Here is a 23,908-nt window from a genome sequence, read left to right as displayed (position 1 = left end):
GAATGTGGAGCAATATATATCGGTGAGAGGGGACGCACAGTGAAAACCCGCATCAAGCAGCACAGGAAGTTCATCCATTTGTGTTACCTGGAGAAATTGGTGGTAGCAGAACATTGCACTTGCAACAGCCATGGGATTGACTTCATCATAAAACTACTGTACCATGCTAATGGCTTTTGGGACTGCATGGTAAGAGAAGCCATTGAAGTAAAACTAGTGGAAAAGAATTTTAACAAAGACAAAGGTCTCACTCTAAGTAAGAACTTGAATATGATAGTAAACAAGGTGGGAGATTGGAAACCTGGTTGGATGAGGACTAACCAAACAGGAGGGATGGACTATGGGGGTATAAATACCATTGGACTAGACATAGCCAGGCATCATCCCTGAAGAAGATGGCAGAGTTTGTCGTTGAAATGTTGGTTATATTTAATTACCTGGTTGGAAGCCTGAGAAAACTTTATTCACCTCACATCGTTTTGTTCATTGCCATTTCTTACCAATCTGTAGTAATAAGTTCAAGGGTGGAACACATCAGCTTCGTTTGTCAGGAACTTGTTTGAGTAATTGACAAATCTTAACTGTGACACATCCTTTGGCCTTGGGGCATCTGCCACTATTTGAATTTTCTCAGCACACTCGTGTAAATCTTGTGTGTCAATGGTGTCACCACAGTTAAGCGATGCTTGCTTTAAAGAATTCACACTTGTTGCATCATGCTCTGAGCCCATAATCTTCTAATCTTTTTAACACTGTCTTGAGATTTTTGCAGATATTCCTTGTCATCCTACTTGGTAACAATGTCATCCAGGTAACACTGAGTGCCCGGGAAAAGATTATCAAGATACTTTATATCACCAGCAAGAATTCAACACTAATTCCAATGTCAATTTTCCCGTTAACAATGCAGTTATTGTATTGTCCACAGCTTTCTGCCAGAGCGCAGGTTCAAAAATAAGCCTATTAAGTGATAAAGCCCTTTGTGGCAGTTTACGGTGAGATACACTCTGGACTCTTCTTCCATCTCCATCTGTATGTAGGCCTCAGCTAAGTCCACTTTACTGAGGTGTTTTCCTCCAGAAAGGTTTGCACAGATATCCTCTATATCTGGGCAGAAGGTATTGAGCTACTTTCAGTACTGGGTTCCCGATGACCTTAAATTCACCACACACCCTGACAGACTCATTCTTCATGGCTGCTGGAACCATTAGCTTTGCCCATGGGTTCCACTCATCCTTGGAAAGAATTGCTTCAGCCTCCATGTGATCTCGCATCACAGATGGTATAAGGAACTGGACGGGTTTTGTATAAGTTGGGTGTGGTATTGTCATTTAACACTATTTTACCCTTAATGTGTTTGAGTTTTCCAATGCCATTGTTGAACACTGCTGTGTCATCATCTAGTACCTTCCTTAATTTGCCTTTAGTCGACTATCACAGGGGATGTGGCATGCAAATTGTGGATCTCCAATCAAGTTGTTGTCTCAGCCAATTACGACTCCATAATGCTGGCACCCCATTTTTACCACATACAAACCTAATATGGCTTGTTGGTTGTTGTATTTCATTGTTCCGAATGTCATGTCTATAGGAGTTATCTTTTTTCCAGTATAAGTTCTTAGCTGGACATCGGCAGGCTTCAGTTTAGTATCTTTGAAATGCCTTTCAAACTCATTTTGTGGAATGACTGAAACAACCGAGCCAGTGTCCAATTCCATTTTAATTAATTTGTCATTAAATCCTGGTGTAAGCCATATTGCTTGTCTATTGTTAGTTTTCACATTGTAAATCTAAAGGCTACTCAGTCCTGTGACAGTCTCACCCTTATCAGATTTTTCATTAACTGCATGCAGATTAGTGTTCTTTTTAAAATTGAAACTTGACTTTTTAATCTTTTTCTCTTTCCTGTGCAGTCTATTTATTTTTGTCTGTTTGACATGCTCTTTGTATATGTCCTACTTTGTTGCATTTTCACCTTTAAATTGGTGTATGTGAGCCTCTGCTACAATAATAACACAATTTGTTTGGTCAGGCCATTTTCTGTTTATACGCTGCAATTTTGTCCATGATTACTTTCATTCCTGACTGCAATTCGATTACATGTCTGTCTGCTGTTTTCATTGATACGGCAATTTCAATTGTTCTTTTAAATGTAAATTGTGCTTCAGATCAAAGCTGTTTTGAAGGCTTTCTTGTAAGGTTACAGAAACTAATTGGTCTCTCAGAGCATCATTAACCCCATCACTGAACTGACAATGCTCATATAATTTCTTCAATTCAACCAAGTACACTAAAATGGATTCCTCTTCCTTTTGATTAAGCTTATGAAACCTTAAGTGTTCTGCAATCAATAATGGTTTTGGTTCTAAATGTTCCTGTGTTAGTTCACAATATCAGCAAAGCTCATTTCAGCTGATTTGGTTGGAGCAGCTAAATGTCTAAGCAAACTATTGCATGCAGCAGAAGTAGCACTCGCTTTTCATTGGCTATTGCATTTGCTTTAAAATACTGCTCAATTTGCTCAGTATACATCAACCAGTTATCTCTTGTGCAATCGAATGGGTCTATCTTTCTAACGTAGCCAGCCATTTCTACTCTTTTTGTTTTAAATTTATTACCCTATACTCGGTGTTTATGAACCCATGAATTTGTCCATTTTATGCCCTTTTTAAACACAAATGTTTTCTCCTCTTGTGAAGAAAGCACACTAATCTTTTTTTTCCCCCTTCTATCATCAATGGCCCGTTTCTCTTTCTGGCAATTGGGCAGCCACCTTCAGGATCTTTTCTTTATCTTGATATCTTAAGCATTTTATCAAGATTGATCGTGGGTTTTGATCAACTTGAGGTCTTGATCTTAAGGCTCTGTGAGCCCTTTCAATTTCAATTAACTGGGTTCCTTCTTCCATTTGCAAAATTTCCAGAATCCATTTTTGAAAAAAAATTATTGGATCCTCTCCCTCTATACCTTCTTTAGGTCCAACAATCTTAATATTATTTCGTCTGCTAAAATTTTCAAGTACATCCACTTTTTCCAACAACCGTTTTCTTTCTGATGTCCAGGCAGAAATATTATCTTCCATTTTATTCACTCTATCAATGGTGTCTCCTATTGTTCCTTCCAAGTTTTAAATTTTCTTGTCCATTTTGTCCCATCTTTCCATCATTTTATCAAACATAATCCTCAAATTTTTAATATCTTTTTTTATTACTTTTAATGCTTTTAATTCATGCATTATTTGCACCAAAGATTTTTTTAATGTCTCCAATCTTTTTTTTTAACTTGAATATCTCACTGTGCTTCAACAGATAAGTAGCCCTGTCGGGTTTGTTTTAAAAATACCTCATCACCACTGTTATGTTTTGTAACTCTAAAATATAAAACTTGTTTAAAGAAAAGCATGGGAGCCCAGAAGAACGTGTCTTAGTTACAGTTTTATTTTAGCAAGACACCCATTTAAGGTGTGATGGCATGATGACATATTACCATTCACCTGTAATGAATTATGTAAATAACAAAGAATGCCTAATCAAACAATATATTTGCAATATTACTCAAATATTACTGAAATATTAAATACACAACACTGTGTATACTCAACATCTCAGAGGATCTATCCTGGGCCAACATTACTCAGGCACACCAGGACTGTGCTTCATTAGGAGTCTTAGGAGATCAGTTATGTCACCAAAAACTGTAGAAAATTCCTTCAGCTGTACCCTGGTAGGCCTTCTAGCTGGTTGCATTACCATCTGGTATGGAGATGCCAATGCATCGGATCAGAAAAAAGCAGCAGAGGGTTGTCAACTCAGCCATCTCTATCATGGGCAATAGTTTCCCCACCATTGAGGACATCTTCAAAAAGGTAGTGCCTCGAGAAGGTGGCATCCATCATTAAAATGCCTCACTATCCAGGACATGCCCTCTTAGTACTACCACCTTGCTGGAGATATGGTAGGCTGAAGATGCACACTCAGCATTTCAGGAACTGCTCCTTCCCCTCCTCCTTCAGATTTCTGAACAGTCGATGAACCCATGACCACTAGCCCACTGTTTTTCTCTCTTCTTGCACTATATTTATTTTTATGTTTTATTGCAACTTATAGAGTCATATTGTTTATTATTTATTATTGCTGCAGCAAAACTAACACATTTTATGACATACTGTATGTCAGTGATAATGACCTTGGTTCTGGTGTTCGATCTTTATTCCCTGCAGCCAGGAGGAATGAGAGATAAATCCAAGTTAGTAAAGTCATTAGAGGTGTGAATAAAGTAAATACTCTTTTCCCCAGAGTTTTGGAGGGGGGGGGGGAGTCCAAAACTAGAGTGAAGATACAAGATCTCCAAGGTAGTGAATACCTAGAATGAGACGTCAGAGGAAGAGGTAGAGATGGACACATTTGCAGCATTTAAGAGGCATTTGGATACATGCATGAAGGAGAAGGGCCTGAAGGGCAATGGGCCGAACACAGGCAACCGGGACTTGCACAGAAGATCCTGTGGTCGTCACGGACCAATTGGGCTCAAGGGCCTGTTTCCATGCTGTATTATTCCATAAAACATTCAAAACTAATATTATCATTCAGTTCAACTTGCATAAAGATTCAATGAATTTCATTAAAAGTAGTCCTTTACTTCCACCAAGAGGATCACAACTTTGTTGTAGGGTTTAGAGGTTTGCATGCCTCAATAACCCAGAGAGCTTGATCGCTGGAGTCAGGGTCTGGTGCTTTGACTCTTGGTAGGGTCAAAGGGTAGAGGCCAGACTAAGAGTGGGCCATGTGTCCTCCAGGTTCAGGGCTAACAACCCAGTTTGGTTAAAAGACATTGTTACGGATCCAGCAATGAAGAAATTTCAATGATGCCAGCAGCTAACAGGCAGTAGCTAACTTGTCTTATACTGCTGCACACTGAATGTTCTACTTGGATTACAATGACATCATTTGATGTAGCAGGTGTTAAAATCATTGTTGATAACTATCTTGCAGAAACATTGGGTAACCTGTTATTTTTAAAATGAAGAATGAAGAGTGTCCCAGTCAGTAAATGTAAAGCCTGAATATTGATAGGTGGGCTAGTGGTATGAATTCTGGACAGACTGCATCCTAACACACTTCTCAAACATTGTTTAATTTAAGGTAGATGTGGCTTTGTTTCATATCTGTTGTTCCATCTGACTTAGTAGTGGATTTGGAGGAAATGCAAGGGAAAGAAAAAACTTTTCAAACAAAAGGAACATAAGCCTACTCACAGTAACATGTATCTTATTGTGATCGATGCTTGGGCCACATGACGTGAGCTCGAGTATAGAGGGAAGATACTTTACAGAGCCTTTAGATTTAAACCAAAGGCAAACAACTTGAGAGAGAATTGAAGTATATTGAAAGACTGAACAATTGGTCATAGACCTAGCCAGATGAATGGAACAACGTTTTCAAATTCAATGTGCAATTTAAACCATTTTATTGCTCTTTGCTGTTAACTTTATCAAACATAACATCTGCGTATCAACTGATATATGTTCTTATATTATAGGGCTTCTTATCATTTGCTGTACCTTGCTAGAATAGAAAGTGGCCTTCTGCATGCGTAGTATGTCAGTTTGAATTCCATTTCAGACATTTCATTAGTCAATGGAACCAGATTACAGAAGTGAGGTTCAATATATATTCAGTGGTCACGCTTTTTAGCTACACCTGTACACTTGCTCATTAATGCAAAGCTCTAATGTAATTCAATTAATATTTATCAGATAAATAAAAATATCTAATCATGTGGCAGCAGCTCAATGCAAAGAGCAGGAGGTTCAGCTGTTCTGACCATACATCAGAATGGGGAGGAAATGTGATCTAATTAATTTTGATTGTGAAATGATTGTTGGTGCCAGACGGGGTGGTTTGAGTATCTTAGAAACTGCTGATTTCCTGGGATTTTCACACACAAGAGTCTCTAGAGGCTACATAAAAAGGTGCAGGAAACAAAGAACATCAAGTGAGTGGCAGTTCTGTGGGCAAAAATGCCTTGAGAGAGATCAAGGAGAACGGTCAGACCGCTTCAAGCTGACAGGACGATGCTGGTAACTCAAGTAACCAGAAATTTGAACAGTGGTGTGTAGAAGAGCATCTCTGAATGTGCAACATCTCGAACGTTGAAGTAGATGGGCTACAGCAGCAGAAGACCATGAGCAATACACTCCGTGGCCACTTAATTAATACAGGAGGCTCATTACTTAAGCTTTGCATGTTTAGCACATGCCATAAAGCATGAATTTCTAGTTAGTAAGGCTAGTGAAATTGGATTCAGATGGAGTGAAGTGACAAATCTGGCTGGACAGCCGGTGCCTGGCCTGTTGTAGTGTGGACATTTCTACAAGTTAGACTTGTTCACCAGATTTCACATTTTGGACCCAGTACTGTATGTGCTACACACATCATTCACATGTAACAAGCACAAAATAAGTCCAATGCTGAAATTGTTTCTGGTTCCATTCCAAAATCCTATAGCCATCCATCACATTGAGACAAATAAAATTAGACTTGGTCGATAGTGCCAGCAAGAGAAATCCCCATGTATCTGGTCCCTGTGGCATCATTGATCTCAGTGAAATCAATCTCCTTAGCTGACCGAGGAACATCAGAATATTATTTAATGTATGGCTAATCCCAGACTACACAGCACAGACACAAAAGGTCAGAGTCAGCAGGTCACTGCAATACAGATGAGTGCAAAGTTCCACAGATCAGGACTCTTGAAGCACTTTATATCAATTCTATGTTTATGAACCAAAATTTGTAATAATTCAAAGAGTAAATTCAGCAGTATTCCTGTTTTGAAATCAATCAGGAAAATTGACATGAGTAACTTTTGAATTAAGTGTACTGCACATTTTTTTAAATGAAAAAGAAAAGCAGTCTTTAAAGAGATATAATTTATTATGCTTATTTTTCTTTTAACAATAATTATATCCCTGCAACGTATCAATAACCCTAAAGAAACGTGCTTTATGAGGATGGCATAATTATGCTGAGAAGCCCAATGCTCTGTAGCTATCACTGCCTAGAGGAGACATAGTAATAATTAACTGAACAGATACCCTTAGATCAATGGATAAGGAAAAACATTGTGGATGGCTTGACAGTATTGCTTATGTCTAATTTTGACTAGAGCGTTAATGTTTAATATTAAATAATGCTTATGGTGCCTGACGTAATGAACCAGCATGACATCCTTGTACAGTATTCCATTAAGTTTTTAATTGAGAAAATATTAGCAACTTTAATTCTTTAATATATTAATGGAATAACAACAATGAAAGCCGATTGAAATTTTAAAGGTAAATATACTGTGCAAAGTCGAAGGCAGAACAAGTTCTTTCTAAATGTATCACAAATTTATGTATTTAATTCTTTTCTGACAATTTTCCATTCTGAAAATGTGCATTTTCATTTCCTTATTGATTAACAGTTCTTGAAGTTTGGCACCCTTCAGCAGCTTAAGTAAGTGATCATTGGTCTAGAGTGAGCAATACTAAGATTATGTTCAATCAGGACAAAGCTGTTCTTCCCCATGTCCACATACTGCCAGCAGAGGTCACTAAACAGCAATTTTCCCCTCCTGTATGCAGGACCACAGAACCCACATAAAGGTGCTGGGACCTGCATTCCAACTTGTTAATCAGCATTTGGATCAGGGTTAAATCTGCAATCATCCTTAGCTCCATGTCAAATTTATAGCTAGAGAATTCTAACAAAACTGTTAAAGAATTCATAACAATGTGGCTTAGTTAATTAGGAACTCACTTCTAGATAGCTAAGGAAGTTTATTCAATGCTTAAAGATTAGCTCTATTCGTCACAACTGAGAGAGTGACGCCTCCGTCGGTCAGGGTCGAAAACTGATGTTGTGTCCTAGCTGTCTAGGGACCCACGCCTGGGCAGTACAATATGGAGAGCAAGCTGTTGCCCATGTAGCAAGCTCCCCCTCTCCACACACCTGATGAACCCAAAGGAACGGCAGAGACTGATACAGTTTGGTACCAGTCAGCATCAAACTCAATGTAGGACTGCCTTAGAGACTCCAGCTCTGGATTTTTCCTTCAGGGTTTACTTCTGAAGCTTTCCCCATGAACGGGTATCACCACAAGGCAGCGGAGGTTTGAGATCAGAGTTTTCTTTCTTCTAAGTGAGCTGCCAACCACGGCTGACAAGCCCCATCTGCCCAAACATCGAAACATAGTGATATGTGTCATTTGTGTCACTGACCAACATAGGCCGAGGATTGTGCAGGAGACTGTCCTCAAGTGTTGCCGTGCTTCTGGTGCCAACGTAGCATGCGATAACTCAGTAATCATAACTGTATGTCTTTGGAATGTGGGAGGAACCCTGAGCACCCAGAGGAAACCCAAGTGGCCATGGGGAGAATGTACAAATGTGATAGACATCCACTGTCCAGGAAACAATTTTCCTTTTTTGCCAAGCTCAGCTTTCTAACCACAGCAGCTGTGAGCTTCTAGAGATCAAAGTGTCGTTTTCAATAAGTTAAACTTCCAACCAATATTCTTTGTTCAGCTTCTTGTCGCCAGTTTTCAATTCTTGATGTAAATGGCAAGCAATAATCAGTTTGAACTTGGAAGAGCAACTTTACAAACAAACAGTTGTTGGTAGAGCAGACTTGTTGGTGCCACTGCAACTGGACTTGCAGCTCAAGAGGGGCAGTAGAAGACGATGGGTTATCTAATTTGGCTTTTTTTTCAAACTAGACGACACTGGCTAAGTTTAGTTTAAGGAAATTTGATTGATATTATTAGCATATTAAATGGATGATGTGTTAATAGCTGGAAGGTTTATGTGCTCAAGGAGTCAGCTTCATTGCATTAATTGTGAATACCTGAGATCTCTGTCTTCAGAAGCTTTTAGAGCACATATGTTAAAAGGTATCCGGAAAAAAATATCAAATGGCTGTGAAGTTTTCCGAGTGGCAAAGAAACAGTATAAACTTAGAGAGCAGATCAGGCTTTTTAAGAATGGTTTAGGAACATCAAGAAGAATGACAGGAACACTGGGTGAACTAGAATCCATTCCTCTGCTTTTGATTTTTGTCTTTTTAGCTTGCACGAATTGTACCTGTGTTTTGGAAACCTTTGTGTTTTAGAAATGGTTTGTAATTTGGAAATAAGATAGAAATACTCTTGAGTTTTAAATGTGTTTTAAGAATGTTTGGATTTAAATGTGCTTCACTGAAAATATATGAGCTGTTTTAAACTTCTTTTATTAGCTGGGAGTATCTTCTCCTTAGTAGGGACGGTGGGGGGTCGGGGGGACCCAGCACTCAAATAGTGGGTATCGGCAGCTAAGCTTGCTGTGGAGAATAAACAGGGAAGTGAACTAGTCTTCAAAGATTGAGTAGTTACAGTATAACCTCCCTTTAATGAGGTACCCTTGGGTATCGATATCCATTAGGGCTTGAAGTCTTTGAGTTTAGAACTTTGCTGTCAACAAACCCAATACCATCACACAAACTCCTTACATGCAGGGGTGGGAATCATATCCCAATCGGTGATTGTTGACACTGTAAAGAATTGCGTTAACCACTACATTACCATGCTGCCCAAGCATCAAGGCAAGCAATTGACTTTGTTAGCTGATAGCCAAAGTTAGAGTTGTAGATTATAATTACAAAATGCTTGGCTCTCACCTGGGGCTATTTGCATTGATAGATAGTTTCATCTTGTCCATCCACGTTTTGGTAGAGTAGTAATCCAGCAATCTAAGTTTGCTGCCAACACCACTGTCGTTGGCCGAATCAAAGGTGGTGCCAAATTGTCATATAGGAGGGAGACTGAAAATCTGGCTGAGTGGTGCCACAACAACCACCTCTCACTCAACTTCAGCAAAACAAGATAACGCGGTAGTGTAATGGTTAGCATAATACTACTCAGCGCCAGCAACCCAGGTTCAATCGCACCGCTGTCTGCAAGGAGTTTCTACATTCTCCCTGTGGCCTCTGGGTATTCCGGTTTCCCTCTATATTCCAAAGGTGTATGGAGTAGTAGATTAATTGGTCACGTGGATGTATTTGTTGGGCTACAAGAGCCTGTTACCATGCTATATGTCTTTAAAAAATAACAAAGAGCAGATTATTGACTACAAGAAGACAAAACCATGTTTGAAGTCCTTGTTAGGGGAACAGAGAAAGAACGTCAGCAGCTTTAAATTCCTTGGAGTCAACATACCAGATGATCTGGCCTGGGACCAGCACGTAAGTGTCAACACAACGAAGGCACAACAGCGCGTCTGCTTTCTTAGAAGTTTGCATAGATTTGGCATATCGCCAAAAACTTTTGACAAACTTCTATAGATGCACAGTGGAGGGTATCCTAACTGGTTGCACCCTGGCCTAGTACAGAAACTCCAATGGCCACGAACAGAAAAGGCTACAGGAAGTAGTGGCTGCAGCTTAGTCCATCACAAGTGAAGTCCTCCCCACCATTGAGAATATTTACATGAAAGCAGCATTCATCATCACATGCCCCCCACCATCCAGACCAGGCTCCCTTTTTGCTATTACCATCAGGCAGGAGGTATGACTGTTCCCCAAAATGGGGATGATTTGTTCTACATGTTTCTCCAATCACCTGTACAACAGAATGCTTTACAGGCAGCATGTAGCAAACAGGTAGAGAATCTCAGATTCTGAATGCATATAAGTTTACTCTTTTAGGTGGGGTATGGCTCTTGTATGAATTTTATATATTATGGGGATCATTTAAAATTTGAGGTAGGACTGTTCTCAATAAATAACAAAAGGACTCTTCTCTAGGTATCAATATGGACAGCCAGCAGTTCACAGTCACTGTAATCAGTGATGCAAAAGGAGTGAGGCAAGTTTTCTCTTCCAGATAAAGATACAACTATTTTAATGCTATCAGTTTTAAAAGCCAGTTCTTTTGCCGTCTTTTTCTAACTTCCTCGAGTAAGACTGATAAGAACATTTTGTTTATGTATTTATGCAAATTATGGATTACAAATTTATAATAGATATGCTAATCCCAAAACACATTTACAGCAACATTAATAATATATTGGACATAGAGTTTATTGCTGATCTATACTATAATTTCTTTGTTTAAAACTGAAATTGCAAATTGTGTGGTAATGTAATAATCCATTGTCAATAGTGTTCATTGCTTTTCACATGCTACTTCATTTTCAAGTGAAGAATTTTCATAGTAATTATTACTTTTTTAACAGATTGTTTTAGAATAGGTGTTACCTTGGTAGCTGTTGTTGCAATAAACTTTATTTATGTTCTCTTTGGCATGTTCTCCATGTCGTTCAAATTACTGATTGAGCAAGTAATCTTTCAATATCTTTTGTTGGTCTAAATTCTTGTACTTTGCAGGTGATATTCCAAAGCAGCGGTTGTGAGGGAGGAGAGGGATGAAGTAGGAGGGATAGTGGAAGGGGGATAGGTGGAAGAAAGATCTAAAGGAGGGGGAATCTAATAGGAGAGGACAATAGTAGATAGTTAACAGAAGGAAAGAACTGGGCAGGTGAGGAGAAAAGAACGGACGAGAGAATAACAAAACAGGAAACGGAGTAAAGAGAGGCGAGGTAGGAAGAAGAAATTACCAGAAGTTAAAGAAAAGCAATCTTTATGCCATCAGTTTGGGGCTACTCAGATGAAAGACGATGTGTTTACTCTTCCAACCTGAGTTTGGCCTCATCGTGACAGTAGAGAAGACTATAGACAGTCATGTCAGAATGGCAGTGAGTGAGACCTGATACAGGTTGGGGGACTGCTTTGTCAAACACAGCCACAAAAGGCTGGATCTCCTGATGGCTTTCCATTCTGATACTATGCTCTGTAGCAGACAACAGGAGGGGTCCTCTGTCAGATTTGCCTTTCTTTCATGAAAATATTTACAATCATGGTGTCTTTAAAGTCTCCTGGCACATCATTCATTTGCATGTGTGAGCATTGACATTGTAGATTTGTGGCAAATATTCCTCAAGTACTGAAGTAGGATACCATCTACTCCCAAGCAATATGGTTTTTATGGGGTCAACGTTGGTCTAAATAGACTGTGTGGGATGGAGTCAAAGGTTAATTTATTATCAAAGGATGCACCCATATACAATTCTGAGATTCATCTACTCCAGATAGCCACAAGACAAAGAAGGTATATGAAAGTTGATCAGGGAGAAATATCAAACCCACCCCCACCACAGAAAAGAGAACAGCATCCCAATCATCAGCATCCTTCCCCCCAGACAAAACGGAACAAGAACATTGACCCCAACCCCCCTCCTCCACAGAAGACGCAACAAGGATATCGAACCCCCAACCCCCCTCCCCCGGACAAAATTCAACAAGAACATTGGCCCTGAAACCCCATTCATTCTGCACAAAAAGCTGACAGAATACAACAAGAACAGGAACCCCCAAAGCCCCTTCCCTCACACAAAATGCAACAAGAATATCAACCCCAGCCCCCCTCTTCCACAGAAGGTGCAACAAGAATATCAGACCCCAAACCCCCCTCCCCCACACAAAATTCAACAAGAGTATTGGCCCTGAAACCCCACTCACCCCGCACAAAAAACTAAGAATACAACAAGAACATCTACCCCCAAACCCCTCTCCTCCACGCAACAAAACAGAAAGAAATGTGCAAAAACACAGAATATGAAAACCGTAAGCGTGAAGAAAGTCCACAATCCATAATTGCGGAACCACAGTAGCATGCTCCTTCATCATCTAAAGAGAGGGACTCCACAGAGGCCTACCCGCCTGCCACAGCGAGCCACACACTGATAGGCCGCTCACAGACTGCTTCTCCGGCAACAATCAAACGGCAGGTAGTCGGCACTGAACTCCTGCTTGCTTTCCATATTCGCCTTGATGTCTCAATCTTCCTCAACGCACTTTAATCAGTGAAATGGAGTCGAGCATTAGCTCGCACCCTGTCTCGAAGTTTCTTTGCCTCGAGGCTATCCAAGTACACACTCACTTCCCAGAATCTTCTAGAAGACAGCAAAGCACTGGACCGCTCAGTCAATCCCCAGACTGTAAATCACAGGCTCCAACACTCCCAGATACACATTTGAGATGAAAAACAGATGTTAAAGAAGTAAAACAGACATTTTTGTGGGCTATCTGGAAGATGTCGGCCGGGAAACATTGTACACTGGTGCCATCTTGTCCAGAAGTGTGTGTGTGTGAGGAATGCAAGGCTGCTACAAAGGCATTTGCAGTTTGTGGAAATTAAAGAGCTTCTTCCTTACTGTACTTGATCAGTTTATTTCTATTCTTGCTTGTCAGCAGCGTGGTTGCCTTAACTGAAGATGGGTTTGGCAGCAATGAAAAATCCAAACACATTCTGGTCATCAGAGAGCTGTCAGAATTCCTGCACCCCTAACCCACCCACCATCTGGTCCTGAGCTCATGTGTTTCCTCCAGGACCTGCCTTCAGCTGCTGTAAAGCTGTAACATTTCCACTTACCCAGAAAGGCTGCCTTATCGCTTCGTTCCATCCTCGACGGTTATGCTTCAACTCCAACAAGCCTCCTGCTGAAGTGGAACCATTCTGAAGGACAAAAATAAGCTGTTCAACTTGTGTTACGCCCAAACCCAGAAACAAGGTCATCCTGCCTGGAGTGGTCAAGCTGCAGACATATTTCTGTTTGTACATGTCTGGAGGCCAAGCTCCATGTTATCATTGAATCTTTCACTGAAGTCGATAAGAGGATGGGCCTTGCACTCAACATTTGCAAAACAAAATGTCTTCACTCTTCCAGTGCTCCCTCAGCACCTACTTCCAATGATAAAGGCTCATGACAAGACTCTCAAAAATTTAGAGCATTTTCTTTATCTCAAGACCTACCTCTCTGTGATATAAATATCATATAACCATATAACAATTACAGCACAGAAACAGGCCATCTCGGCCCTTCTAGTCCGTGCCAAACGCTTACTCTCACCTAGTCCTACCTACCTGCACTCAACCCATAACCCTCTATTCCTTTCCTGTCCATATACCTATCCAATTGTTTTTTTTTTAAATGACAAAATCAAACCTGCCTCTACCATTTCTACTGGAAGCTCGTTCCACACAGCTACCACTCTCTGAGTAAAGAAGTTCCCCCTCGTGTTACCCCTAAACTTTTGCCCCTTAACTCTCAACTCATGTCCTCTTGTTTGAATCTCCCCTACTCTCAATGGAAAAAGCTTATCCACGTCAACTCTATCTATACCCCTCATAATTTTAAATAACTCTATCAAGTCTCCCCTCAACCTTCTACGCTCCAAAGAATAAAGACCTAACTTGTTCAACCTTTCCCTGTAACTTAGGTGCTGAAACCCGGTAACATTCTAGTAAATCTCCTCTGTACTCTCTTTAATTTGTTGACATCTTTCCTATAATAAAAATGATAATATGATATAATATGATAAAAGTCACCATCTCTGCTGGGATGGTGGCCTTGGAAAGGAGCACGGAGTAGTTGGTTTTCCTCACCTACCAATTGATTTGGAGATGTTGTAGAGATGGCATTGGTGGCACGTCCATGGCTTTGGTGTATGTGGGAATCATGGTATTAAATGCTGATGATATTTAATGATTTTAGTACAGAATATTGCTCAATGCTATGTCTGTAATTTATGAATAATACATAATTTGCACCTCTGAATACTATGGCTTCTAATGCGTATTTATCTATCCAAGCTATGTGATTTGTTTTCTATTTCCTGTTTTAAAATTATTATCTCTTAAAGTTATGTATAATTTAACTTGTCAATCATATACTTGTAAATTGCATAATACCAAGTGGCATCTCTGAAACTTTGGTACCCATGCTCGGATCTATTAATATCCAGAGTTTCCAGTGGTTTATGCAGTTGACTCAGTATGATATATGAAGTATTTGGTATAATAGGAAGGATGTATAACTATTTAATCATGATTTAAATGTTGAACATTTCCACCATAGCTGTGTGAAGAGAGAGTTGGTATTTAGCCTGCATGTCGTTGTTTTACTTCCGATCTCTATATATCCCAGAATTTAGCCAGGGGTCAGTTTCTACTCAGCAATGATGAGCTAATTTGGAAAAGCGGAGAAGCAAGTTCTGTCATGTGGGTGGGGTAACTTAGTGCATTTGTAGCAAGTGACTGGCCAGTTTGTGAATGGCCTTTATAAAGGTGTTAGTGTTTTAGTTGGCCGCACTTCAGCTGCCAAGTCAGAAACATTGCAGGGTCAATTCTTGCTTTAGAAACTGGCACAAGGATCTAAACGGGCAGTGCAGAGGGAGCCATTGCAATTTGGAGCTGTATTGAAGGACCTGCTTCTGCTGTCCTGTGAATTTTTTTTTAAAAAAGAGCACACGATTTTGAAGATGCAGAAGAGAGTTAGCCCTACTTCCAACAGCATCACTAAAACAGTGGTCATTGTCACGTTGCAATCTGGGAATCTGATGTGAACAAATTGGCTGTTTTTGCTCCATATCAGTTTGTGTGGTGACTATGCTTTAGAAAATGCTTTAATGGCTGTAAAACACTTTAGGATTGCTGAAGAGATGGAAAGGTAATATTGAAATCCTGAATCTTTGCTGAATTTCTGTAACTCGTGTTGTGAATGATGAGTGCTGCATTGGGAAAAGGAATGAGCTGGCCAACGTCTCAGTCCTGTTTGCAATTAGATGATGCCTGACATCCGCCTTCAGTCAAAACTACTCTTGCCTCCATATCTTTTAGATACTTTCAACAAATATAAAAGTATCATGGTCTTGGAGACTCCTGTCACAGAATCCATACTTTCTGTGTACTTGGTACAGCTTAAGCATCAGATGCTGTTCTGACATCTTCAGTAAGTTTTTCATTCACCTCTCCACCATTGGACAACATAAGACACCGAAAAATCTTGCCAGGCAGGATGTTTAAATTATACATGAGAAACTACAACTGATAATTTTTAAGTAGGGTCATTCAAGCCATGGCTTCATCCAAAGCGACAACCCTTAAGGGCTGGACGTACAAAGGGACTTTGGAGTCCTGATGCAGGTTGAGTCCCAGGCTACGGAAGGCAAAGGGGACAGAGATGGGGCAAGAGGTGGTTCACAGAAAGAGCAGGTGGTTGGTTTGAGATGCTGCACTCCTGCCTTTTCCACTGGGCCTTTGTGTGCTCCCAATACATGGACATGGGGTTTTCATAGGATTACAGAGCACTGCAGCCAGAGACAGGCCCTTTGGCCCATCTAGTCCATGTCAGACAGTTGTTCTGCCTAGTCCCAGTTGCTGTCATAGCCCTTCCCACCTCTCCCATCCAAGAACATATCCAGATGTCCTTTAAGTGTTGCAGTTGAATCTGCATCCATCACTTCCACTGGCATCTTGTTCTCACTCGCACTGTGAGAACAGTGAGGAACTTTCTCCTCAGCTTCCCCTTACACATTTCACCTTTCACCCTTAACCTCTGATTCTAGTTTCACCCAACCTCAACGAAAAAATGCTGCTCCTAATTTTGTTCCCAGTGCCATTTTTAATTTTTCTTCTCTACCTTGAATGATTATCAGCCATGGATTCCCAGGTGTCTCTAGGGATGCAATTTTTTGCCATGGAGCTTTTGGGAATACCTTTAATTTATTCTAACCAGCTGGCAATACCTTTCTGTGTCAGGGTATGGGAGGAAATTACAGAGGAGTAGGCCAGAATCTTTCAAACGTCTTTAAATTTTGAAAACTGGGGAATTGCAAATGTAAACATGAGGAAATCTGCAGATGCTGGAAATTCAAGCAACATACACAAAATGCTGGTGGAACACAGCAGGCCAGGCAGCATCTATAGGAAGAAGCACAGTCGACGTTTCGGGCCGAGACCCTTCATCAGGACAAAGGATGAAAGGTCTTGGCCCGAAATGTTGACAGTGCTTCTTCCTAAAGATGCTGCCTGGCCTGCTGTGTTCCACCAGCATTTTGTGAATTGCAAATGTTATACCTTTGCCGAAGAGAGAGCTGAGGGATAAACTAAGCAACCATAGACCTATCAGTTTAACTTCAGATGTAGAAAAATCCTAGAAACAGTAATTTTGCTAAGGCAAAATTAACTGTGATGAACAAGTGTAGATTGACTAGAGCGAGCCAGTATACATTTGTTAAAGGCAAGTTGTACCTAATTACCTTGATAGCATTTCTTGATGGAGGAACAGAGACTTGGTGAAGAAAATGTTGTTCTTATCAAATGCCTTTTGGAAGTCTGTATACATGGATTTCCAAAAGGCATTTGATAAGATGCTATAAAATAGGTTTGTCATTAGGATTGAAGACCTAAAGGATTAAAGAATAAAAATGTTTGCAAGAGCATGGATTGAAAACCGACCAAGTAACAGAAGGCTGAGGGTTGTTTTACAGACTGCAAGGAAGTATATATTGGATTTTCCCAGGGGTTGGTATGAGGACGTTGTGGTGAACTACATATACCTGTCTGGACATGCCCCCCGCTGCTGACTGCTCCTGTGGCTCCTCCCACAGACCCTGGTATAAAGGCGATTGAGGCCTGAGCCCGGCCTCTCAGTCTCCAGGATGTAGTGTGGTGGTCAACCACTGCTTGTTCCTTCTTCCAGTCAATAAAAGCCGATATCTCGCCTTTACGTCTCAGAGAGAGTTATTGATGGTGCATCAGACGTCAGCCTTGAATTTGAGTGTAAAGGGCACAATTTCCAAATCATGTAAAAGTTTGATACAAGTGCACTGTGAAATGGAAATTGATTTCCAGGAAGCAGAAACTGGCTGCACGGGCAGATAGGCGCCACGTGAAATTGAATGTTAACAACTGTGAAATGTTTCATTTTGCTTTGAGGAATGAGGAATATAAACTAGTGGGAAAATTCTAAAAGGGGTACAACAACTGAAGGATGCCTTCTTTGTTGAAAGTGGTGGGGAAGGTTGAAAGAGGAACATACTCTGTTGCTGGTTAGAGAGGAGATTAACTCAATAGAAAGGAAGGACATTAGCCTGGAGGACGTGGAATCGATATTAGAGCTGCATAACACTAAGGGGCAGAAATTGCTGGTGGGAGTTGTGTACAGGCTACCTAACAGTAGTAGAAAGGTTGGGGATGGCATTAAACAGGAAATTAGAAATGCATGCAGTAAAGGAACAGTAGTTATAATGGGTGACTTCAATCTACATATCGATTGGGTGAACCAAATTGGTAAGGGTGCTGAGGAAGAGGATTTCTTGGAATGTATGCGGGATGGTTTTCTGAACCAACATGTCGAGGAACCAACTAGAGAGCAGGCCATTCTAGATTGGGTATTGAGCAATGAGGAAGGGTTAGTTAGCAATCTTATCGTGTGAGGCCCCTTGGGCAAGAGTGACCATAATATGGTGGAATTCTTCATTAAGATGGAGAGTGACATAGTTAATTCAGAAACAAAGGTTCTGAACTTAAAGAAGGGTAACTTTGAAGGTATGAGACGTGAATTAGCTAAGGTAGACTGGCAAATGATAATTAAAGGGTTGACGGTGGATATGCAGTGGCAAGGATTTAAAGATCGCATGGATAAACTACAGCAATTGTTCATCCCAGTTTGGCAATAGAATAAACCAGGGAAGGAAGGTAGTACACCCATGGCTGACAAGGGAAATTAGGGATAGTATCAATTCCAAGGAAGAAACATACAAACTAGCCAGAAAAAGCGGCACACCTGAGGACTGGGAGAAATTCAGAGACCAGCAGAGGAGGACAAAGGGCTTAATTAGGAAAGGGAAAGAAGATTATGAGAGAAAGCTGGCAGGGAACATAAAAACTGACTGTAAAAGCTTTTATAGATACGTGAAAAGAAAAAGATTGGTTAAGACAAATATAGGTCCCTTACAGTCAGAAACAGGTGAATTGATCATGGGGAACAAGGACATGGCAGACCAATTGAATGACTACTTTGGTTCTGTCTTCACTAAGAAGGACATAAATAATCTTCTGGAAATAGTAGGGGACCGAGGGTTTAGTGAGATGGAGGAACTAAGGGAAATACATGTTAGTAGGGAAGTGGTGTTAGGTAAATTGAAGGGATTAAAGGCAGATAAATCCCCAGGGCCAGATGGTCTGCATCCCAGAGTGCTTAAGGAAGTAGCCCAAGAAATAGTGGATGCATTAGTGATAATTTTTCAAAACTCCTTAGATTCTGGATTAATTCCTCAGGATTGGAGGATGGCTAATGTAACCCTACTTTTTAAAAAAGGAGGGAGGGAGAAACTGGGGAATTATAGACTGGTTAGCCTGACATTGGTGGTGGGGAAAATGCTAGAGTTGGTTATCAAAGATGTGATAACAGCACATTTGGAAAGAGGTGAAATCATCGGACAAAGTCAGCATGGATTTGTGAAAGGAAAATCATGTCTGACGAATCTTATAGAATTTTTTGAGGATGTAACTAGTAGAGTGGATAGGGGAGAACCAGTGGATGTGATATATTTGGATTTTCAAAAGGCTTTTGACAAGGTCCCACACAGGAGATTAGTGTGCAAACTTAAAGCACACGGTATTGGGGGTATGGTATTGATGTGGATAGAGAATTGGTTGGCAGACAGGAAGCAAAGAGTGGGAATAAATGGGACCTTTTCAGAATGGCAGGTAGTGACTAGTGGGGTACCGCAAGGTTCAGTGCTGGGACCCCAGTTGTTTACAATATATATTAATGATTTAGACGAGGGAATTAAATGCAGCATCTCCAAGTTTGCGGATGACACGAAGCTGGGCAGCAGTGTTAGCAGTGAAGAGGATGCTAAGAGGATGCAGGGTGACTTGGATAGGTTAGGTGAGTGGGCAAATTCATGGCAGATGCAATTTAATGTGGATAAATGTGAGGTTATCCACTTAGGTTGCAAGAACAGGAAAACAGATTATTATCTGAACGGTGGCCGATTAGGAAAAGGGGAGATGCAACGAGACCTGGATGCCATTGTACACCAGTCATTGAAGGTGGGCATGCAGGTACAGCAGGCGGTGAAAAAGGCAAATGGTATTTTGGCATTCATAGCAAGAGGATTCGAGTACAGGAGCAGGGAGGTTCTTCTGCAGTTGTACAAGGCCTTGGTGTGACCACACCTGGAGTATTGTGTGCAGTTTTGGTCCCCTAATCTGAGGAAAGACATTCTTGCCATAGAGGGAGTACAGAGAAGGTTTACCAGATTGATTCCTAGGATGGCAGGACTTTCATATGAAGAAAGACTGGATCGACTAGGCTTATACTCACTGGAATTTAGAAGATTGAGGGGGGATCTTATTGAAACGTATAAAATTCGAAAGGGATTGGACAGGCTAGATGCAGGAAGATTGTTTCCGATGTTGGGGAAGTCCAGAACAAGGGGTCACAGTTTAAGGATAAAGGGGAAGCCTTTTAGGACCGAGATGAGGAAAAACTTCTTCACACAGAGAGTGGTGAATCTGTGGAATTCTCTGCCACAGGAAACACTTGAGGCCAGTTTATTGGCTATATTTCAGAGGGAGTTAGATATGGCCCTTGTGGCTAAAGGGATCAGGGGGTATGGAGAGAAAGCAGGTACAGGGTTCTGAGTTGGATGATCAGCCATGATCATACTGAATGGCAGTGCAGGCTCGAAGGGCCAAATGGCCTACTCCTGCACCTATTTTCTATGTTTCTATACAAGATTCATGACTTCATAAGTGCAGCTGTGACGGGTATAGAAAAAATCCATTACATAGGGAATTGTCAGAGTGTTTGTAGTGGAGGTAGATTAAACAGAACTGGGTAGGCATGTGAAAAGAAAGAACTTTAAAGCTTACAAGAAGAGGATGAAGGTGTGGGACGATCTGGATTGCTCATGCACCTTGCTAGCACAGACACAATGGGCCAAAAGACCTCACTCATACTGTAACCATTCTGCAACTCCTTACAGATTATGTCAAAACCTGGATGAACAGCTTAATATTTGTCTACTTGACTTTGTGTTGACGGACTGAATTGTAAATTGGTTGAGCTGTTTAGCATTTTCATTTAATGCTTACTTCATTGATGTTATTTGTCTTTTTATTTAATTATAATCCTGATTCTTGCAGTCTAGATTTATGGATTGCTTACTCTGTGTTTATACATTTTAAAAAGTAGGATCTCGATGTTCTAAGACTTCAGCACCTGAAGTCGATGCTTTGTATTTAACATTACGAAACTTAATGTCTTGTGGCTGTTAATCAGCTTAATTCGTCTTCGTTATGCCATTTGTAGACATTACACTTGAATAAATCATGGGATGGCACTGAAGCCGGGCATTTCATTGCCAATAACATAAAAGTAAATCACGACATTGGGACCTACAGCTTGCACACAGCCCTTGCTTTGACCCTAAGTTGTGTGGTCGGTTTGGCATGCCAGCAGTTTGTTGATGTAGTTCTTTATCCTTGACATTGCTTAGCTGGTTGTTCTGGGCAGAGATCCACTCTGCCTGCTCAGCTGTTCTGGCTTGTCAGCTGGCTCCCATCTGCATTGCCAGTCTTCGGAACAGGAGCCCAGTTGACCAGTCCTTCCCTCTGCCCAAGGGCTCGCAAATTGCAGCACATTTTACTACAGAACAGTATCTTAATAATCCCAATCTGCATCTTGTAGTTTTTCCCAAAAAATAATCATTTCTAACCAGTGAGGCAAAATTCCCATTGAGACTCCCAAAGCTCCTCAGATAGCAGAAATCTGAAAGGAAAACACTCAGCCAGTCAGGTAGCATCTGTATAAAGAAAAACAAGTAACATCTTGGATCAAACCTCAGACCCTCTGTCAGTGTTTCCAGTCCAATCCAGAACTTCCTGCTTTCATTTTAGATTATGAAGACAGATTATACAGTCTAAGTTTATTTAATTTTTGTTTCTCACTTCTGGATGCTGACATTGCTGTTGCTATGTTTTGCACCTTCAAAACATTAAACTAATTCAAAGGAAGACACAGGAGTCCAAAGTATGAGTCTAACTTCGAGTTTACTTTAAGTGAAGCATGCACGTAGCACATGGTAGCATAATGACATATGCAGTTAACATATTTTTACTTATAACCCATAATTAATTATTTAAATGAACAAGAAAGCTTAATTAACAATAAATGTATATATACAAGATTACTGAAATATTACTGAAAAACTAAATATGCAGCTCTCCTCCCTGCTTAGCTATAAACTCCACCTCAACATAGAATGCATTTCAACTATATAACTACTATATACAGACATTCACAGCATAGTAAATGTTTAAATTGTTCCTTTCAAATCTAAAGATTTTATCACTGTGGAGGCTGTCATCTACTTGCTGAACAGAGTCTACTCCCATTTGGATAAGCAGGGCAGCACGATGAGGATCACATTTTGATTTCTCAAGTGCCTTTGATACCATACAGCCCTCATTGCTGGGGGAACCCTCCGTTCGATGCACTTCCATTGTATCCTGGATAATGGACTACCTGACAGGCAGACCGCAGTTTGTGCGGCTTCAGAGCTGTGTGACAGACATGGCTTTACGCAGCACTGGAGCTCCATGGGGGACTGTATTGGCCCTTCCTGTTTACCCTGTATGCCTTGGACCTTAGATACAATGCTGAGTCATGTCATCTGTAGAAATTCTCTGATGACTCGGCAGTAGTTGGATGTATAAAGAGAGGATGAGACGATGAATACAGGCCCTGTTGGAGCACTTTGCGCAAGCTGAATCATCTGCAGCTCAACATCAGTAAGACAAAAGCGATGGTGATGGACTTTAGAAAGACTAAGCTTTCGGTGCTTCCTGTTACTGTTGATGGTGAGGACATGGATGTGGTGAGGACTTAAAAGTACCTGGGGGTGCACCTGGATGACAGACTTGAGTGGAGCACCAACACAGAGGCTGTGTACAAGAAGGGCCAGAGTCACCTCTACTTCCTGAGAAGAGAGAGGTCCTTTCCTCTCTTCTCCTTCACATGTTCTAGGCCTCTCCTTCACATGTTCTGCTAGTCTTTTGTCACCAGTACAACCTTCCATCAATACGGGTGATGCCAGTTGACTCAGTAAACTGATCAGAAAGCTGGCCCTGTCATAGGAGTCAAACTGGACACACTGGAGGCTGTGGTAGAACAAAGGACCCTACGGAAAATCCTGGCAATTCTGGACAATATTTCTCACCCTTTGCATGCCATCTTGGCTGATCAGAGGAGCACTTTCAGTAAAAGACTAAGACAACTATGCTGCTCTAAAAAGCAGAATATGAGATCATTCTTACCCTCGGTCATTAGGCTCTATAATGAGTCAACCTTTAGCCAGGGAAGTGATAACCCCCTCCTGTTAAGACTGTTTTAAGTAATTTATTTTTTATTCTTCCTTACTTCTCTTCTAACATTTGTATATTTGTATATCTGTTTACTTGTAATGCTACTATGACACTGTAATTTCCTCTGGGATCAATAAAGTATCTATCTATCTTACTTCTGTGGGATAATGTCTTTCCTGACAAGGGGGATCTGCTTGGCAGGTGGGCCTTGTGGCTGTGAAAACACCCTTAGCTTGTGGGGCCTCTCCATGGTGGTTGTAGATGTTGACTCTGGGACCGCAGCGAGTGGTTCTGACAGTGGTAGCCACCTTTCCTCTTTTTTACTTCTTCTACTTTGTGCATCTTGATCTTGGGAAGGTGCATTTAGTTCACTAGAGTATTCACTTAATCCTTCTGCCGATCCCTTTACGATCTGATCTGTCCTCTTGCTTTCCACAACCACAACATCATCTGATGAATTCTCTTTCATCATTTCTCCATTGCCTCCATTCTTTTTCACCTTCCATTCAGCCAGCTGGGATTTGGTCTCCACATGTACCTTTACAAGCAGCTTTCTGTCTCCCACACGAAGTCCTTGCAATAACCTTGATGCACACAGAGTAGATTCTGGTTC

General features: G+C 40.8%; 1 protein-coding gene across 2 annotated transcripts in view; it reads right to left on the bottom strand.

Moving 5' to 3' along the window:
• The window catches only part of LOC140739953 (small conductance calcium-activated potassium channel protein 2-like), a 198,427-nt gene that overhangs the window by 127,251 nt on the left and 47,268 nt on the right, over positions 1 to 23,908 (bottom strand). The window contains exon 2 of one of the 2 annotated variants that reach the window (XM_073068670.1): positions 13,507 to 13,590. The exons of the other annotated variant lie outside the window; for it this stretch is intronic. The gene's annotated coding sequence lies outside the window, so the exon portion shown is untranslated. The remainder of the gene's footprint in view (positions 1 to 13,506; positions 13,591 to 23,908) is intronic. 2 annotated transcript variants of the gene reach the window in all.

This window comes from Hemitrygon akajei, chromosome 2, assembly GCF_048418815.1.
Source record: "Hemitrygon akajei chromosome 2, sHemAka1.3, whole genome shotgun sequence".
Taxonomy (NCBI): domain Eukaryota; kingdom Metazoa; phylum Chordata; class Chondrichthyes; order Myliobatiformes; family Dasyatidae; genus Hemitrygon; species Hemitrygon akajei.
Note: the sequence above shows the minus strand (reverse complement) of the source record. Positions and strands in the feature narration are given on the sequence as shown.